The sequence below is a fragment of the Dendrobates tinctorius genome, unplaced genomic scaffold, assembly GCF_039654945.1.
Source record: "Dendrobates tinctorius isolate UK_male_01 unplaced genomic scaffold, ASM3965494v1 ptg000005l, whole genome shotgun sequence".
Taxonomy (NCBI): Eukaryota; Metazoa; Chordata; class Amphibia; order Anura; family Dendrobatidae; genus Dendrobates; species Dendrobates tinctorius.
Window position 1 is genome coordinate 22,206,824 of NW_027361673.1, and position 19,595 is coordinate 22,226,418.

A 19,595-nucleotide genomic window follows, 5' to 3' on the forward strand; every position below is an offset into this window, starting at 1 on the left:
GCGTCTTCCACACAGGGCAGCCAGACCACAGACCAGGGCTTCACCAGGTAAATAGAGCAGGAGATGAGGTGCATGCCGGACTCCTGTCACTTAACTCTTCACACTTTTCTTTCTTTTTACAGTGCAATTCAATTCTAGAGGTTGTATACCCACTGCTATCAGCGCTGTCTTCACTCCTTATTTTAGTGACCCTAGAGGTCCCTTTTCTGAAGCCCTATGCTGTACAGGTATATTTATCTTCCTTCAACCTATTCCTTGTCTCCCTCTTGTATTTCACTGGTTGATAGGCCATTTATTTTGCAGCTGCCTGTTCTAATTTTGGACGGCTCAGTCCACATGCGCTTTCCAGACGCCAGCCATTTAACATTTCCACTGGCCATCCAGGTATTCCATCTTAGACCTTTTTTCAGTCTATATGACCACATATAGTTGGTTCTGTGCTGCTATATGACTGCCATATACATTGTGTCACATCTATTGCATTTAATTAGAACCTCCATTTTGCTTTTAGACTCTCTACTTTGTCCATCTTTTGGCTACCATTGCAAGGATTTATTTATTTCAGGTATTGGTGTGACTTCTATTCCTAGCCATCTTGGAAGCACTAGATTGCACATGTATGAGATATCGCTATACCTGTATCCTTCAAAGCACAAGGGCGCACCATACTATTACAAGTTATTATCTGTTGTAGTTCCTTCTATGCTCAACAATACTCACTTATAGGATCCCTCTTCCTTAACGACCAGCACAGCACTTTTGGAGTTACCATCGCCTGACTCAGCAAAGCACCCTTGGATAGTACCTCTACTAGCCATCTCTCTCTCCTTTGAATTTTTGATGAAGTTGGAACATAAATTTTTGTCATGTTTTTTGTTAGTATGTATTTTTGTGATGATGCGGACAGCAATTAACGCCTTGTTTTTGTTCTTTTTTTGTATGTATATTTCAGTAAACGAGATTTTTCTGATGAAGGTCTTATGCTGGACCGAAAACGTTTAAACCTTTCTGTCTGGATGCACAAAATAGTAGTGTCTGAATATTTCACATATTGAGTGCCAAGGTTTTTGTCATTTTTGATTGATGGGTTGGATACCGACTTGAGCACCAACAACCAAACTATTCCTGAGTGCCGTGCTCTCTTTATAAGATTTAGGGTACCGTTACAGATAGCGATGCACCATCGATCCCGACAACGATATGGATCGCTGGTGCATCGCTAAGTGGTCGCTAGTGAGCTGCCACACAGGCAGATCTCACCAGCGACATAGCAGCGGTCGGGGTTGCTACTTACCTGTCAGATGCGGCAATCCTGGCGTCCTCCCACCCGTGTCCACGTGTCGCTCATCGGCGCCACAGGAAGCCCAGCAGGAAGAGCCCGACGAGAAATGGTCCAGGACGTTCTCGCGCGACCAGCGATGAGCAGCGGGGGAGCCAGTTGGAGGTAAGTATCAGACATAGCGATATTGCTAGCAATATCGCTGCTGTCACAAAATCGGTGACGTTACAGCGATATTGCTAGCGATATCGCTATGTGTAACGGGGGCTTTAGATTGTGAGCCTCATTGGGGACAGTGATTATAATGCTTCAATAAAGCGTTGTGGAATTAATAGTGCATGTACATGGGAGACATGAGAGCAGCTGATGATTACCCACTAGCCCAAAGACAAGTTCAAATTGGAGATAGTTTTTCCTAGCCTGTTTTTTGCTATAATGTTTATTATTTTTGAAATGGGAAAAAGGTCAGCATGCTGCACTATTTTCCAGTTATCTTCTGCAATGCATTTTTATGAGCTTTTCATTTTTGCAGTTTATGTTTAATCGACTGGGTTTACGTTTGATTTTCTATCAATCTCAGTCAACAGGTTCTTAAAATGATTATAGAAAGCAGAGTGCAGCAATTAGTTTCAGTTCTTGATAGGTTTGTAGGTTAACATTGTGGTTATATTGTGTCCAATTAATATGGCAAACCAGTGTCCAAAAATTTAGTAACATAGTTTCACAGTTGTTAAACTTGAAAAAGCATAAGTCCTTTGAGTTCAATCCCATGAGGTAAGTTCCGATGCCTTCATATTAAAGAAAAAAAATCATGACTCCAAATATCAGAATAAATACCTTTAAGAACATCCCATCTCTAAAAATTTAGCAGTAACAACATGAAATATTAAATTTTAAAACACTTAGACCCTTCCTAAATATGTTCAATTAATCAAAGTCGTTATGAGACAGTGTTAATAACTACATTAAATTGACGTAGGAGAATGCATCAAATTGTTTTTTAAGTTGAGAATGCATTAAATTGTTTTTTAAGTTGTATGGCATGATAAAAACATTAATTTTTTTACAGAATTTCTTTTGGTGTTTTTTTTTTCATTCTTAAAGTTCTCTGGGCTTACTTGGGGATGTAATGTCAGACTCATCTCAACCATTAAAATGCATACTAGTGAGTAGAGTATATTATAACAGAAATTTTTCTCAACTCATAGCTGAAGTGGGTTTCTGATTCTGGTGCATAGCAGCCTTGAAAGTTGCTCCCAATTTAATGAGGGACATGCAACGCCAAATTAAATTGTCTCATGATACGCCAGTCGAATTTTCTTCAAGGCTGGTGTATAAAGCACCAGTTCTGATGAATTGCACCCAAATCATTTAATGTGGATAAATGTGAATGTTGTGGATGGTTAGAAGAGCTATTGCCTGGAATTTCACTTTACGTATGAACCTTTTACCTTTAATGAGACATCCTTTTTTAGTATAACTGGTATAATTCCATAGGGCAGATTACTTTTACTGCCCATCAAAGTCATTAACATCAGTGATGTTCTCTTCACTTGATACATTGTGAACTTTAACTTGCATTAGAATATCTTATGAATTTCTGTAGAAATGAAGGAGTGAATATTTACAAGTATATTTGTCAAAATAAGGCGCAAACAACAGAAGCAAAAGCAAATAAATAATGAAAATTTAATTTACACAATTAAATGTCACTTTCATTCTTTAATGACCGGAGAAATTTTTGCTTTTGCATTCTCATTTTTTGCTCCCCTTATTCCCAGAGCCATAATTTTTATTTTTTTTGAACAATATGGCCATGTGAGGGCTTGTTTTTTGTAGGACAGGTTGTACTTTTGAACAACACTATTGGTTTTAACATTTCTTGTTCTGGAAAACAGGAAAAAAATTCCAAGTGCAGTGAAATTGAAAAAAATGCAATTCCACAATTTTTTTTACCATGTTCACTAAATGCTGCTAAAACTGACCTACAATTATGATTCTTCAGGTTATTAGAAGTTCATTGATACCAAACAAGTCTTTTTTATTTAAGTGGTGAAAAAAAAATCCAAAGTTTGTAAAATAAAAAAACTGCCGCATTTTCCAATAAACATAGCTTCTCCATTTTTCATGATCTGGGGTAGGGTGGGGGCTTATTTCGTGCGTGCCGAGCTGATGTTTTTAATGATACCATTTTGGTGCAGAAACTATCTTTTGATTGCCCGTTATTACATTTTAATGCAATGTTGCGGCGAGCAAAAAAAACATAATTCTGGAGTTTTTTTCTCATTACATCGTTTAGTGATCTGGTTAAGTCTTTTTTTAATTGCTAAATTGGGAGATTCTGAACTCGGCCATACCAAATATGTGTATATTTGATTTTTTTTAATTGTTTTATTTTGAATGGGGCAAAAGGGGGGTGATTTGAAGTTTTATATCCTTTTTATTTTTGTAATATTTTTAAAAACTTTTTTTATTTTTAACATGCTTCAACAGTCTCCATTGTCTCCATTGGCCCTGAGGAAGTGGCAGATTTGCCACAAAATGCGTCGGCACAATAAAGCTTTGAAGAATAATCCTGTCCTTGTGTGGTCAGCGCGGATACATTGAAAAACACATTTTTTCTTCCTCCTTTGTGACATTGGTAACTACAGGAGTCTGCAGTGACCACTGGTTCCTTTCACATTCTGCAAGGGGTTGTGACTTTTCACAACTTGTAAAGGTGAGTGCCCTAACCGTGTATTGTCACCCAAAATATCACTTTTATTGCCCTATGTGTGCTCTCTTTCCTTAATTTCAGCAGTCTCCATGGAAGACTAGAAGCTGCAGTACTTTGATCTGCTCTGCTACCCACAGGTGATGATCAGATCGCCTGTGTGTAGCAGAAATGCTCACTTGCTATGAGCGCTGACCACCAGGCAGTGCTCATACCATTCCTGCTATTACAACCATAGCAGTATGCTGGAGACCTTTGGTTGTCATGTCGACCCATCTGTGTCCCACAATCGTGACGAGGTTACCAATGTGCAGGATTTCCGACACCCGAGTTAAATGCCTCTGTCAGAGATTGGCAGTGACATTTAACTAGTTAACAGCTGCGTGTGGATCACAATTCCACCTGAGGCAGTTGTAAGCACATTTCAGGTGCATATATCAGCTGACATGTGCCCGCAAAGGTGCAGGCTCAGGCGCTGAGCCGATGTCGGAACGGGGTTAACTGAATTATAATGACAAAACATCTGTGCTTCTAAATTGATATTATTTGTTTCATTATTATTTATTTTTCCAAGTTAACCAGTCCCTGGTGATAAAGTCAAACATCACCAATGTTTATGAGAAAAAGTACATAAAAATAATTTGTTAAATTCTTGAAAAATAGTAATATTCATTTAATTTATATAATAAAGCAAATGCAATTAAAAAAAGTATTTTAGATCATTATGATCATTATGGACTGCTCAAATAAATCTTTATTAGTGATGGGCGAGCACTAAAATGCTTGGGTGTTCGTTGCTCGGGTCGAGCAAGTTGGAGTGCTCAGAAGATCGACATGAGCAACAAGCCCTATGTAAGTCTATGGGAAACTCGAGCATTTTTCAGGTGGCCCCACTGGCGGTTTGCAGAGAGACTAGAAACTGGGGAAATCGATGGAAACAGTGCTCAAATGACATGGGAACAACATGGGGAAGACCCCTGGAAGCATTTCTTACTCCCTGGTCAATGCTGTGAATAATGTTGTCAGAGTTTTAAGCCACTTTTATAGACTCACAATAAAAACATACAAAAATGAAACCAAAATGGATTTTCCTGGGAAATATGTTAAGGAACATCCTTTCCAGAGCAATGACTTGTATATAAGGCACAATAAATAACCAACTAAAATGCTCCTCCACACCTTGGTGTTGTGAGTTCATTTTCCCCTTCACCATTGAGGTCTGATGAACTCCCTCCTCTGGTGAAGGAAGGTAGTGAGGCTGATTACAAAGCACCTGAGCAGAATGATGATGACTGGGTGACTGGGATTGCTGACTGGATATAAGGCAGCCGACGCCCTTCTGCCTTGCGGGTGATTACTCTGAGGGATTCTTGGAGACCAGTCTGATTCCTGCTCCTCAAAAGCTAAGTTTTCTGCTCTACTTTTTGCATTTGTGTTTTGGTTTTGTTTTGCCTTGTTTTTCTGGATTTCTGCCTTTCCCTGCTGGGTTAGCTGAATTCCTTTTTGCTCTGTCTTTGGATAGTACCTGAGTGCTGATGTGGTCTTTTTGAAGCCTAGCGTCTTCAGGGCTTTTTTCCCTATCAGTCTGTTGGCTCTTGTTTTTGAGAGGGTTTTGGCGGATTGCAGACAGCAGCTTTTCTGTTCTGTCCTATTTGGTTGGCTTGGGCCCCGTCGTTTGCTCAGCCTATCTTTCTGTCTGTGTGAGTGTTTTTTCATCTTGCTTCACCGTCATTATATGTTGGGGGCTGCCTATTGCTTTGGGGTCTGCTCTGGGGCAGTTTAGATTTCCCTTTCTGTCTTTGGGCTGTGTAGTTCTCCGGCTGTGATCGAGGGGTCTGGGGCACCGTAGGAACCCCCCACGGCTACTGCTGGTTGTTGTTGTTGGGTTCGGGGGTCTGCAGTCCGATAGCTGCCAACTTCTCTGGTTTTCTGGACTTGGCTAGTATTTCTGTTTTTGCCTCCTACGGTGACTCATTCATAACACCTCGGGCTATGTTCACACGTAATGTTTTTGATGTGTTTTTGAACTTTAGCATTGCTTTCAACCAAGACAAATGCATGTCATTTTAACATTTTACAACCTTATCTGGCCATGTGGTGTGTGACACATCATCAGGCACATCCTTTTTCATTTATGAAGGAGGGACTCATAGTGTTTGCCTATGCAGTGAATGCAAGGGCTGCAAAAAATTTGGAGGAACTACAATGCCCCTTTGAAGAGACGAAGAGGAGGACCTCATGAAAATGTTTTCCCATTATTAGGAAGTGGGTCTCCCATAGTGTTTCCCTATGCAGTGAATGCAAGGGTTGCCCAAAATTTGGAGGCACTCTAATGCCCCTTTGGAGTGACGTGGAGGAGGGCCTCATAAAAAATGTTCCCATTTGAAAGGAGTGGGTCTCCTATACATGTAATGTCCATGCAATAATTATATGTGTTGACAAACATTTACCCCTGGGCTAATGAGAAGAAGGACAACAGCAAATAGCCAAAATCAGGGAGCGTATACCCATGTTTGGGTATGTAGAGGCGCATGGGAAAAGACCTCCCAAAAAAAGACAATGGATTTGAGTTTATGTTACGCTGCTATCATTCGGTGGTATTGAGACGTCTGGCCTAATGAGCCCTTGTTCATTTATATAAAAGTCAACCTGTCATCATTTTCAGTTGACAGGCGGATGTGCTTATCAGTTATAATTCCACCAGCGGCACTAAAAACCCGCTCTGAGTAAATGCTAGCAGCAGGGCAGGCTAAGACCTCCAAGACGTTAAGAGCCAGTTCAAGCCACGTATCCAACTTGGAGACCCAATAATTATAAGGCACAGAGGAATTATGGAGGACATTGATACAGTCAGCAAGTTACTCCCTCAGCATCTTCGCAAACTTTGCACTCCTTGTTAGAGTACCCCACGCTTCAGGGCCTGTACGATGGGAGGGTCTGAGAAAACTCTTCCAGAATGTTGACAGTGTTACCTTGCCTCTTGTGGATAGGAGTTTTGTCTATCTTACCTGTACTCTTGGTTGACCAGCGAACTGTGACCTCTGCCGCCAATGTTTTCAGATGGGAATTTTTTAAATTCCGCAACAAGGGCCTTCTTGTACTGTCCTATTTTAGTAGACCTGTCTGCCTCAGGAATAAGAGATAGAAAGCTCTCCTTGTAACATGGGTATAGAAATGACACCAACCAATAATGACTGTCACCCAAAATTTTGAGAATGTGAGGGTCACGGGAAAGGAAACGTAACATAAACTCAGCCCACATTTCAGCGTGCTAACAGGCAAGACTTCTGTGTCCTCACTAAGAGGATGACTGACCATGCTCTCCTCCTCCCTGTCCTCAGGCCATCCATGCTGAACAGACGGTATGACAGTTGTGCAGGTAGTACCATCTATAGTACATAAAACTATCACCTGTTCTTCCTCTGCTTTCTCATTGTTACCCAATCCACATTGGGATGAGATGAAGCTGGCCTGTGTGTAAACACCCTGTATATTTCCTTGCTCCATCTCATCGTGCTCTGCCTGCAATGCATTCTCTTTGATTGTGAGCAGAGAGTGCTTCAGAACACAGAGAAGCGGGATGGTGATGCTAATTATGGCGTCATCGCTGCTCAAAATCTTGTTGAAGTCCTCAAATGTTGTGAATTCCCTTTCTCGAAGTTCTGAGCCGAAGTTCCCTCTGCTCCCTCTGGTGGTTACTGAGAGTAGTGAAGCTGGCCAGGTGGATGGAAGTTCTCCACCTGACGGCAATAATTGGGAACCTGGGATTACTGGCTTGGAGCATATAATTGATCTGGCTACTCTTGGAGGTTGTTGGTGATTTCCTCTGTATGCATTTGGAGTTCTTTTGTCCCCTGCCTGATCTGCATGGTTCAGCTAAGTGATTCTTTTGCTAATCCTTTGCATCTAATCTGGTTGGGTCTTTTTTTTGCTTTCTGTTTTGCTGCTCGGGTTCAGTGTCCTCACTGATGGGGGCAGCGCTGGGCCCTGCTTCATATGTTGCAGCTTGTTCAGTCCCCTATTATGCTAGTATGTTTTTGCTTTGCTGCCAGTTTATACCAGAGTGCTGATCTAGCAGGGGTGAGGTCGTGTGACCTCAGTTTTTTTGTATATCAGATCAGAAGTGTTGAACTTTTTCAGGGTTTTGTGTGTGATTGCAGACAGTATCTTTTCTGTCCTGTCTAGACAGCTTGGGCCCCATTGTTTGCTCAGTCTGTTCTCTGCCTGTGTTTGTGTCTCATCTTGTCTCACCGACAATATATGTTTGGGGGCTTTCTATTCCTTTGGGGATCTGCTCCGGGGCAGTTTAGATATCATCTTTCTTTCTTTAGGCTTAGTTAGTCTTCCGGCTGTGACGAAGCATCTAGGGCATCGCAGGAACGCTCCACGGCTACTGCTAGTTGTGTGGATAGGATCGGGGGTCTGCAATCCGCTTAGTTACCAACCTCTCTGGTCTTCTGGTGGCTTAGCCTGTTCCTGCCATCCTCCTCGGTGACCCATTCACACCAGAATCACCAGCCAAACCGCAGACTCTAGGGTACTGAAAAGAAGGAAAGAATTGTAAAAAAAAAAAAAAGTGACAGAATTTTTTTATATATTTTTTCCTCTTTTTCTCTGGGGCAGTAGGAGGACTTTTTCTTTAATGGAGACTAAGCAATTGTCCGATTGTGTTGAGCAGCTCGCTGCTGAAGTGCGGGGAATTTCTGCCTATCTCGTTCAATCATCTGCTGTAGAACCAAAGATCCCTACTCCTGATGTGTTTTCTGGGGATCGGTCAAAATTTTTGAATTTCAAGAATAACTGTAAACTATTTCTTGCTTTGAAGCCTAATTCATCGGGGAGCTCGGTGCAGCAGGTTAAAATTGTCAACTTCCTGCTGGGCGGCGATCCCGAGGAATGGGCTTTTTCTCTGACACCTGGAGATCCTATTCTGGCTAATGTGGATGCGTTTTTCAGGCCCTGGGGTTGTTGTATGATGAACCTTTCAGGCCCTGGGGTTATTGTATGATGAACCTAATGCTATTGATCAAGCTGAGAAAATCTTATTGGCATTGAACCAGGGTCAGGATGCTGCGGAGTTATATTGCCAGAAGTTCTGAAAGTGGGAGGTCCTTACTAAATGGAATGATGATGCCCTAGCAGCTCTCTTTCGGAAAGGTCTGGCAAAAACTGTAAAAGATGTTATGGTGGGAATTCCTGTTCCCTCTGGTCTTAACGACTCCATGTCATTAGCCATTCAAATTGATTGATGTTTACGTGAATGTAAAGGTACGCGAGAGGCGGTGCTGCCTTTTGAACAAACTTCTGAGCCAATGCAATGTGATAGGGTTTTGTGTAGGGCGCAAGGTCAAGAGTTCAGAAGGCATAATAAGTTATGCTTTTTTGTAGGGACACCTCTCATGTTATTTCTGTCTGCCCTAAATGAGAAAAACGTTTTGCTCACACATTTGCGGTGGACAGTGTACAGCCTAAGTTCCTGTTGGCAGTTACTTTGATCTGCTCCTTGTCTACTTTTTCTGCTAAGGCCTTTGTTGATTCAGGAGCAGCTTTGAATCTGATGGATCTTGACTTTGCCAAGCGTTGTGGTTTCCCCATGGTGCCCCTGAGAACCCCTATTCCCTTGAGGGTGATTGATGCTACCTCTTTGGCGGAGAATAAACCCCAGTTTTGGACCCAGGTGGTAATGCGAGTCGCCCCGGACCATCAAGAGAATTGTAAATTTTTGGTGTTGCACAATTTACATGATACTATTGTACTGGATTTTCCTTGGTTACAAACCCATAATCCTATTTTAGATTGGAAATCTCTGTCTGTGGTGAGTTGGGGTTGTCAGTGTGCTCTTGGTGACACTCCTGTTTTCTCCACCTCTCCCCAGTCTCAAGACGTTCCTGACTATTTGGCTGATTTTTCTGATGTGTTTAGAGAGAGTAAGTCCGTGTCTTTGCCTCCTCATAGGAGTTATGACTGCGCAATTGAGTTAATGCCCGGCTGTAAATTTTCCAAGGGTTGGCTTTCCAATTTATCTGTACCTGAACATGATGCTATGCGATCTTATATCAAGGAATCATTGGAGAAGGGTTATATCAGACCATCCTCTTCACCTTTGGGTGCTGTTTTTTTTTGTGGCCAAAAAAGATGGTTCATTAAGGCCATGTATTGACTACCGTTCCCTTAACAAAATCACTGTTAAATATCAGTACCCAATACCCCTGATTTCTGATTTATTTTCCAGAGTTAAAAGTGCTTGTTGATTTACCAAACTTGACCTCAGGGGGGCATATAATCTTATTCGCATCAAGCACGGGGATGAATGGAAGACGGTGTTTAATACTCCGGAGGGACATTTTGAGTACCTGGTGATGCCTTTTGGGCTCACTAATGCCCCTTCTGTCTTCCAATCTTTATGAACGATATTTTCCGGGACCTTGTGGATAAGTTTTTTATCATTTATCTGGATGATATTTTGATTTTTTCCAGTGATTGGGATTCTCATGTGGAACATGTCCGGACTGTGTTCCGGATTTTGAAGGAAAATACTCTGTATGTTAAGGGAACGAAATGTCTTTTTCGTGTACAGAGGATTTCATTTTAGGGATTCATTTTGTCCCCGTCTGCTACTGAAATGGACCCGGCCAAAGTACAAGTCATTTATGATTTAGTTCAGCCCACTTCTCTGAAGGCTCTTCAGAAGTTTTTGGAATTTGTTAATTTCTACCGTAAATTTATAAGTAATTTTTCTGGAATTGTTAAACCTCTGATGGATTTGACCAAAAAGGGTGCTGATGTGATGAATTGGTCTCCAGAGGCAGTCGTGGCATTTCAGGAGCTTAAGCAGAGATTCACCGCTGCTCCGGTTCTACGGCAACCTGATGTTTCACTCCCATTTCAAGTGGAAATAAATGCTTCTGAGATTGGTGTTGGAGCCGTTTTGTCTCAAAGAGATCCAGTAACCTCTAAGATGAATCCCTGTGCCTTCTTTTCTCGGACATTTTCTCCATCTGAACGTAACTATGATGTGGGGAATCGGGAATTATTGGCCATGAAGTGGTCATTTGAAGACTGGAGACATTGGTTGGAGAGAGCTAGACATCAAGTTGTGGTCCTCACCGATCACAAGAATTTGTTTTATCTTGAATCAGCCAAGCGCTTGAATCCTAGACAGGCTAGGTGGGCCTTGTTTTTCACTCATCTTAATTTGGTAGTCTCTTTTCTTCTGGGCATTAAGAATGCTAAGGTGGATGCCCTTTCTAGGAATTTCTTTGCACTTTCTCTTGACGTGACCGAGCCTACTACCATTCTAAATGAGGGTGTAGTTCTTTCCGCCATCTCTCCTGATTTGAGACGTGCCCTGGAGGAATTTCAGGAGGAAAAACCTGAATGATGCCCTATGGGAAAATTGTATGTCCCTGACCAGTGGAGGAAAAGAGTAATGTCTGAAATTCATTGCTCCGCGTTGGCTGGTTATCCATGTATCTTTTGTACCACAGATTTGTGAGTTGTTTTTTTGGGTGGCCTGCTTTATCTCGTGATGTCAGGAATTTTGTGCAGTCCTGTGGGACTTGTTCTCATTCAAAGCCCTGTTCTCGTGCTAGTGGTTTGTTGATGCCCCTGCCGATGCCCAAGAGGCCATGGACCCATATCTCCATGGATTTTATCTCTGATCTCCCTGTCTCTCAGAGAATGACTGTCATTTGGGTGATCTGTGATAGATTTTCTAAGATGGTCCATCTTCTACCACTCCCAAAGTTGCCATCTTCTTCTGAGTTGGTGCCCTTGTTTTTACAACAAGTGGTTCGTTTGCACGGGATTCCTGAGAACATTGTGTCGTACAGAGGGGTCTAGTTTGTTTCCAGATATTGGAGGGCTTTTTGTTCCAAACTGGGAATTCAATTGTCTTTCTCCTCTGCACTTTATCCTCAGACCAATGGGTAGACTGAGAGAACAAACCAGACATTGGAGTCCTATTTGCCTATTTGAGATGTTTCATATCTGCTGATCAGGATGATTGGGTCTCATTTTTGCCCTTGGCCGACTTCACGCAAAAACAATAGGCCTAGTTCTGCCATTTTGATGTCTCCTTTCTTTTGTAACTTTGGGTTTCATCCTCCATTTTCTTCGGGGCAGGTAGAAGCTTCTGCCCACCCAGGTGTGGATTCTGTGGTAGAGAGAATGTAGCAGATTTGGGACCAAGCACTGGATAATTTGTCCCTCTCTCAGAAAAAAGGCCCAGCGGTTTTCCAACCGGCATAGGACCATTGGTCCCTGGTTTAAAGTGGGTGATATGGTTTGGTTGTCCTCAAAAAATATTCCCATGAAGGTTGCATCTCCAAAATTCAAGCCAAGGTTTATTGGACCTTATAAGATTTTGGAAATCCTTAACCCCGTTTCATTTCATTTGGCTCTTTCAGTTACGTTTAAGATTCATAACGTCTTTCATAAATCTTTGTTGAAAAGGTTTGTGGAGCCAGTCGTTCGCATGGCAGCACCCCCTGACCCTGTACTGGTTAAGGTTAATTTGGAGTATGAGGTAGAGAAGATATTGGATTCTCGTCTGGCTAGACGGAGGCTTCAGTACTTGGTCAAGTGGAAGGGTTATGGCCAGGGAGATAATTCTTGGGTCTCTGCTTCTGACATCCATGCCAATAGATTGATTTGTGCCTTTCACCGGGCCCATCCTGATCAGCCTGGTGGCGTGGATGAGGGTTTGGTGACCCCTCCTCAAGTGGGGGTACTGTTGTGAATTCCCTTGCTCGAAGTTCTGAGCCAAAGCTCCCTCTGCTCCCTCTGGTGGTTACTGAGAGTAGTGGAGCTGGCCAGGTGGATGCAAGTTCACCACCTGATGACTATAATTGGGAACCTGGGATTACTGGCTGGGAGCATATAATTGAGTTGGTTGCTCTCAGAGGTTGCTGGTGATTTCCTCTGTGTGCATTTGGAGTTCTTTTGTCCCCTGCCTGATCTGCATGGTTCAACTAAGTGATTCTTTTGCTAATCCTTTGTATCTAATCTGGTTGTGTCTTTTTTTGCTTTCTGTTCTGCTGCTAGGGTTCGGCGTGCTCCCTGCTGGGGGCAGCGCTGGGCCCTGCTTCATATGTTGCAGCTTGTTCAGTCCCCTGTTATGTTTGTATCTTTTTACTTTGCTGCCAGTTTATACCAGAGTGCTGATCTAGTGGTCGTGTGACATCAGGTTTTTTGTATATCAGAAGTGTTGGACTTTTTCAGGGTTTTGTGCATGATTGCAGACAGTATCTTTTCTGTCCTGTCCTGTCTAGACAGCTTAGGCCTAACCGTTTGCTCAGTCTGTTCTCTGCCTGTGTTTGTGTCTCATCTTGTCTCACTGACAATATATGTTTGGGGGCTGTCTATACCTTTGGGGATCTGCTCTGGAGCAGTTTAGATTTCATCTTTCTGTCTTTAGGCTTAGTTAGTCATCCGGCTGTGACGAAGCATAGGGCATCGTAGGAATGCTCCACAGCTACTATTAGCTGTATGGATAGGATCCGGGGTCTGCAATCCTCTTAGTTACCAACCTCTCTGGTCTTCAGGTGGCTTAGCCTGTTCCTGCCATCCTCCTCGGTGAGCCATTCACAACACTCAAAGTTTTGGCACATGGTACATGTGTCTGACATTCTTGTCCACTCCTGAGGTCTTATGTGTGGAGTCTGAATTGAATATCAACAGCCTTGTTGATGCTGGTAGTCAACAACTGTCCTCTTCTGCTCACAAATCCTTCCCAACATATGCAGTGTAGAGTTCCAATGCGTGGGGACATCACAGACCAGTCGATGAGCCGTAAGCTGCAAATGCTGCTGAATCACAGCAAGGGCGGTGGAAGCAAGAGGTGTCTTTCTAAAATGGACACAGGCGGCATACTTTTACAAGCAGATACAGCAGTTCCAGGTAGGATTTGAGAAGCCTCTGAACAACGAGGTTAAGCACATGGGCCAGACATGGTGTGTGTGTGAGCTCGCCTCACCTCAGAGCTGCCACCAGGTTCAGGCCACTGTCACACATGACCATACCTGGCTGTAGGTTCAACGGTGTCAGCCACAGATCTGCCTGCTATTTCAGGGCTGTCCACAACTCTTCAGCATTGTGTGATTTGTCACCTAAGCATATTAGCTGCAGCACAGCCTGTTGCCAAATGGCTAAGGCAGTGCTGCAGTGCTTCCAGCTTGTGACTAATGTAGTCATTTTGGAGATGGAGGTTGAAGAGGAGGAAGAGGAGGAGCAGGAGCTGTAGACTGTGGGGCAACCCTGATTGACCCAGGGCCTGCAATCCTCAGCGTTGGGAGGATATGTTCCATCCCAAGGTCTTACTGGGTCCCGGCTTCAACTATGTTAACTCAGTGTGTGATCAGCGAGATGTACCATCCCTACCCACAAGCACTTTCCCATGTGTCCATGGTTATTTGGACCTTCCCAGTAACTGCATTGTTGAGGGCACGGCTAATGTTGTAGGACACGTGCTTGTGTAATGTGGGGACAGCACACCAGGAGAAATAGTGGCAGCTGGGGACCGAGTACAGAGGGAAGGCTGCAGCCATCAGGTTGCGGAAAGCTTCTTTCTCCATGAGCCTAAAAAGCAACATTTCGAGCACAAAATGTGTGAATTTAGTAGTGTAGCCTGTGGGGCATTGGCTTGCACACACAACAGCAGAAGAAGCAGTGGTGGCACCCACAGACACTGTTCCTGGACCCTGGGGTTCAGCCCACAAAGTTGGGTGCTTTGCTGCCATGTGCCTGATAGTGCTGGTTATGGTCATGGTCAGGCTTGTAGTTTTGCATCCCCTGCTGATGCTTGCCTGGCAGGTGGTGCAAATGGCCTTTTTGGGATTATCGGTAGTCTTTAAAAAACAACCAGACTCGGGAAGACCTAACATTTGGACTGGCAACTTCCGTCATGTTGGCGTTACGGGAAATGGTTGCACACCTTCTGTCTGTGGCCACAACACTGCTTCTTACTGCCTGTTGGGGTGCTACACCTCACTCCCTCTATGTGCTGCTGTCCTCGCTCTGCATGTCCTCCTGCCAGGTTGGGTCAGTTACTTTATCATCCACCACCTCATCTTCCACTTCCGTACCCTGATCCTCCTCCTGACTTTCTGGCAATTGTGTCTCATCATCGTCCACCTCTTGTGACACTTTCCCACCGTCGCCTTGGCTGCTCAAATATTTGGACATCGCTAAATGCAATCGGCTCTTGCCTCGCTTCAAAGTGGACTGGGCAAGATGCCCGAATCTATAAATGGAAAAGTGAACAGCTCTTAAGAGTGTGCAGGTGTGGGATCAGTTATCTACGGGCGCTCTGTATTTTGGGAGGAAGGAGGATCAGGGTGATGAATATGCAGTCCAGACTCAAGGCTACTGAGACTTGAGCGTGTGGAAGACAAGGTTGTGGTGTTGGTGGCAAAGTGACTGGAAACATTTTCCGCTATCCAACCAACAACCTTTTCACACTGCTCTGGGTTCAGTAGTGGTGTGCCACGGTCCCCTAGTAATTCAGACAGGAAGGTCGGGCGAGAAGATGTGATTTGTTTGTTGTGTCATGATTTGAGCTGGCCCTCTACCTCGGCCTCTGCATGCACCATCACCATCACGTCCAGTTCTCCATCCCTTGCCATGTGCCTTGCCCATTTTAAATGGAGGACAGTAATTTCCACGTTCACCACAAATGTCTGACATTGGAGCAAACTTATATGTGATCCGTGTGATAGAAAACCACAGTTTTACATAGCTGGCCTGTAGGTAGCTATTTTTAACAGCAAACTGGTGTGAATAACTTCACTAACACGCTGCAACAAAATTTAAATGGAGGCCAGAAATGGCAGAATTTTGAGCGCACTTACATGTGATCCGTGTGACAGAGAAACCGCAATTTTAAATAGCTGGCCTGTAGGTAACGACTTTTAACAGCAAACTGGTGTCAATAACTTTGCTAACCCACTGCAAAATTTAAAATGTAGGCCAGAAATGGCAGAATTTTGAATGCACTTATATGTTGATCCATGTAACGGACTAACCACAGTTTTAAATTGATGGATTTTTAGCACTGTAATATGGAAAGGATCTGGCTGTATTCTGCAGTGCCAACAAGCAAATGGAGTAGAAAAACGGTGTTCTCTGGATTGCTTTTTAAGCAAATAATCAGGATTAAGATCCAAAAAAACTATTCCTGGCCCCTCATATGTGGGGCTATGTCTAGAAATTTCTGTAAAGGCAGCAGCATTCAGAACTGGAATGGACCCTTTTGCTATATGCACTGCAGTCTTCCACATACACTGCCTGCCTGCCTAGCACTGATGTCTGTGCATCTGGATTAGTCCTCAGAAGGACTGTTAGTTGAGATGGACATGTTTATAATATATTGTGCTATACCTACACTAACTAAGAAACAAGAAAATCTCTCCGTAACTCAGCAGCACCTCTCCCTACACTACCTGCTTCCGAAATAAACTGTGATGATCATGGCGGTACCAGATCTGATATAGACCTGATGACGATGAGCGGCCAGACAATCACTGTAATGCCACAACCAACATGGCTTCAGCATTACAGTGTGTGGCAGACAATCCCTGCATGTTCAATGGCTCCATAAAGAGCCAGGGCGGGGACCCGAGCTACTGCCGAGCAACCCCGGAAATACTCGTCGAGCTCCGAGAATCTCGAGCAGTGAGATGCTTGAGCGAGTACCGAGTAGTAGTGCGCATGCTCGTTCATCACTAATCTTTATTTAATTTGTGTTTATATGGCTTTTTCTTGGAAAAAAAAGTTCATTCTTACTGGATCTTTTTCACAATATTCAAGATATAAACTGGTGAGTTCAACTAATAACAGTATTATAACTATGTGTACTATTTATGCTATTTAGCTATTTTTTGTCTAAGCATAGAACTGATGTGACTTTCTAAAAAGCTCCACTTTTGTGCCATTTATCCAAAAAAACATTCTTTGTGACTTGTCAATATGTGGTTTGACAAATTCCAGTCTCTCTATTTTAAGATTTGCTTTCAACAGTGGTTTCCTCCTCAGTTGTCTTCCATGAAGTCTACTTTGACAAGATATATGGTGATACTTGATACTGATATGCTTTGACCTTGGAGTTGACCTCTAATCTCTTTGAAAATTGTTCTGATCTCCTTGGTTACAATTTGTATTATTTGTCTCTTTAATTTGTTATCAATTTTCCATTTGTGACCACGCCCAGATATGTTGGCTACAGTCCCATTGAACTTCTGAATAATTTGTGCAACAATACATTATGTAACTGTTTGGACATTGACTTATAGTTTTTACTTTTAAAGGCTTTAATGATTGTTTATAATTTTATTTCTAACCTACAAAGACAACTCTCTCCTGAATTTTCTTTGGTCCATGTTCAATGTGGTACATACCATGAAAACAAACAGGACAGTTGACTATTTTTCACCCCTTATGTAGGCAGAGTGCCTGATCACATGTTTATAGACACCTAATTACAGGACACACTTTAATTTAAAATGTTCATTCGGTCAAGTTATTTTCGAGGGGTACCATAGTTTTTGTCCAGGCAATTTTCTTCGTTTTTTTCTTTTTGAACCACAATTCAAAAGCAATATCTGATTTTCATTAGTTGATATTCAGTTATTTCAGTGAAAACTGTGGGTTTTTCTTGCTTTAATAAAGGCGGCCAACAATTTTGTCAACAAGTGTATATATTTAAAAGTTCATGTAAGAGAAGCTTGTTTATTACATGAATGAAAAAAATAATGATGATAATTTTTTTAAAAACAATTACCGTATATACTCGAGTATAAGCCGACCCGAGTATAAGCCAACCCCCCTAATTTTGCCACAAAAAACTGGGAAAAATGATTGACTCGAGTATAAGCCTAGGGTGGGAAATGCTCCATAGATTATTCCCCATATGGTGTCCCCAGAAGTAGCTCCATAGATTATTCCCCCATATGCTGCCCCCATAAGAAGCTCCATATATTATTCCCCCATATGCTGCCCCCATAAGAAGCTCCATAGATTGTTCCCCCATAAACTGCCCCCATAAGAAGCTCCATAGATTATTCCCCCATATACTGACCCCATAAGAAGCTCCTTAGATTATTCCCCCATATGCTGACCCCATAAGAAGCTCCTTAGATTATTCCCCCATATGCTGACCCCATAAGAAGCTCCTTAGATTATTCCCCCATATGCTGACCCCATAAGAAGCTTCTTAGATTATTCCCCCATATGCTGACCCCATAAGAAGCTCCTTAGATTATTCCCCATATGCTGACCCCATAAGAAGCTCCTTAGATTATTCCCCATATGCTGACCCCATAAGAAGCTCCTTATATTATTCCCCCATATGCTGACCCCATAAGAAGCTCCTAAGATTATTCCCCCATATGCTGTCCCCATAAGAAGCTCCTTAGATTATTCCCCCATGTGCTGCCGCTGCTGCTGCATGCAAAAATAAAAAAATGACATACTCACATCTCCGTCGCTGGGTGTCAGATATTCACCTGTTCTGCGTCCATGGCTGCTCACTGCTATCTGCCACGTCATCGGTCAGTGACGTTCAGACTGCAGGGCGTGGCGCGCACTAATCACGTCACCGCGCCCTCTGCTGTCTGAAGTCACTGACCGATGACAGACAGCAGCAAGCAACCATGGACGCAGGACAGGTGAGTATCGCTATACTTACCCGTCCTGACGATGTCTCTTGAGCCCCCAGCTTCTCCGCGCTCTCTCTTCCTGCGTTCAGCGGTCATGTAATACCACTCATTAAAACTTATGAATATGCGCATATTCATGAGTTTTAATGAGCCGTACCACGTGACCGCTGAAGGCAGGAAGAGAGAGCGCGGAGAAGCTGGGGGCTCAAGAGAAAGCGTCAGGACGGGTAAGTATGACCTGACACCTCCGACCCCCCGGTGTATATGACTCGAATATAAGCCGAGAGGAGGACTTTCAGCCCAAAAAAATGGGCTGAAAATCTCGGCTTATATTCGAGTATATACGGTACTTGAATAATATTTGAATGTATTGAAAAATTGAACATGAATAAAGAAAAGTAAAATATTTGCAAGAATAGTATGTGATGTCATGTTTATACTGTATATAAAAAGATGATTAATAAAGTGAGCAGAGTGAAAACTAATAGTTAACACACAATACATATCTATCTATCAATCTATAATCTATCTATAAATATACCCACTACTAAGCGTAAGTGAGTATACCCCTTTACAAATAAGATTTTTAATCAATATCTCACTGAACACAAGAACAATTTCACAAATTTTGACAAGACTGAGTTTCATTTTTTAGTCCATAACATGAAATAAGGTTAATATATAATTTTCATTAAAAAAAAATCTACAGTTTTACTTGAGATAGTTAATGCAATAAAGAATACATCCCATAAAAAAAAAAGTACAACTAGTATTTTGTACGAGCCCCATGAATTTTAAGGACAGCTAAGTCTGGTAGGCATGGGATGAACAAATGGGCGACATATTTCAACATTTATCTTTTTCCATTCTTCAAAAAAAGACCTCTTTTAGAGTCATAATGCTGGTTGGAGAGTGATGCTCAACATCTCTTTAAAACTCCCTATAGGTG

The 19,595-nt window shown here is 42.6% G+C and overlaps 1 long non-coding RNA gene across 1 annotated transcript; it reads left to right on the forward strand.

Moving 5' to 3' along the window:
- Positions 1–212: 212 nt before the first annotated feature.
- LOC141083543 (uncharacterized) lies at positions 213–838 on the forward strand. Its single transcript, XR_012230741.1, has 3 exons — positions 213–384; positions 566–638; positions 755–838. It is a non-coding gene; the product is annotated as an uncharacterized lncRNA (long non-coding RNA).
- The last annotated feature ends 18,757 nt before the right edge of the window (positions 839–19,595 follow it).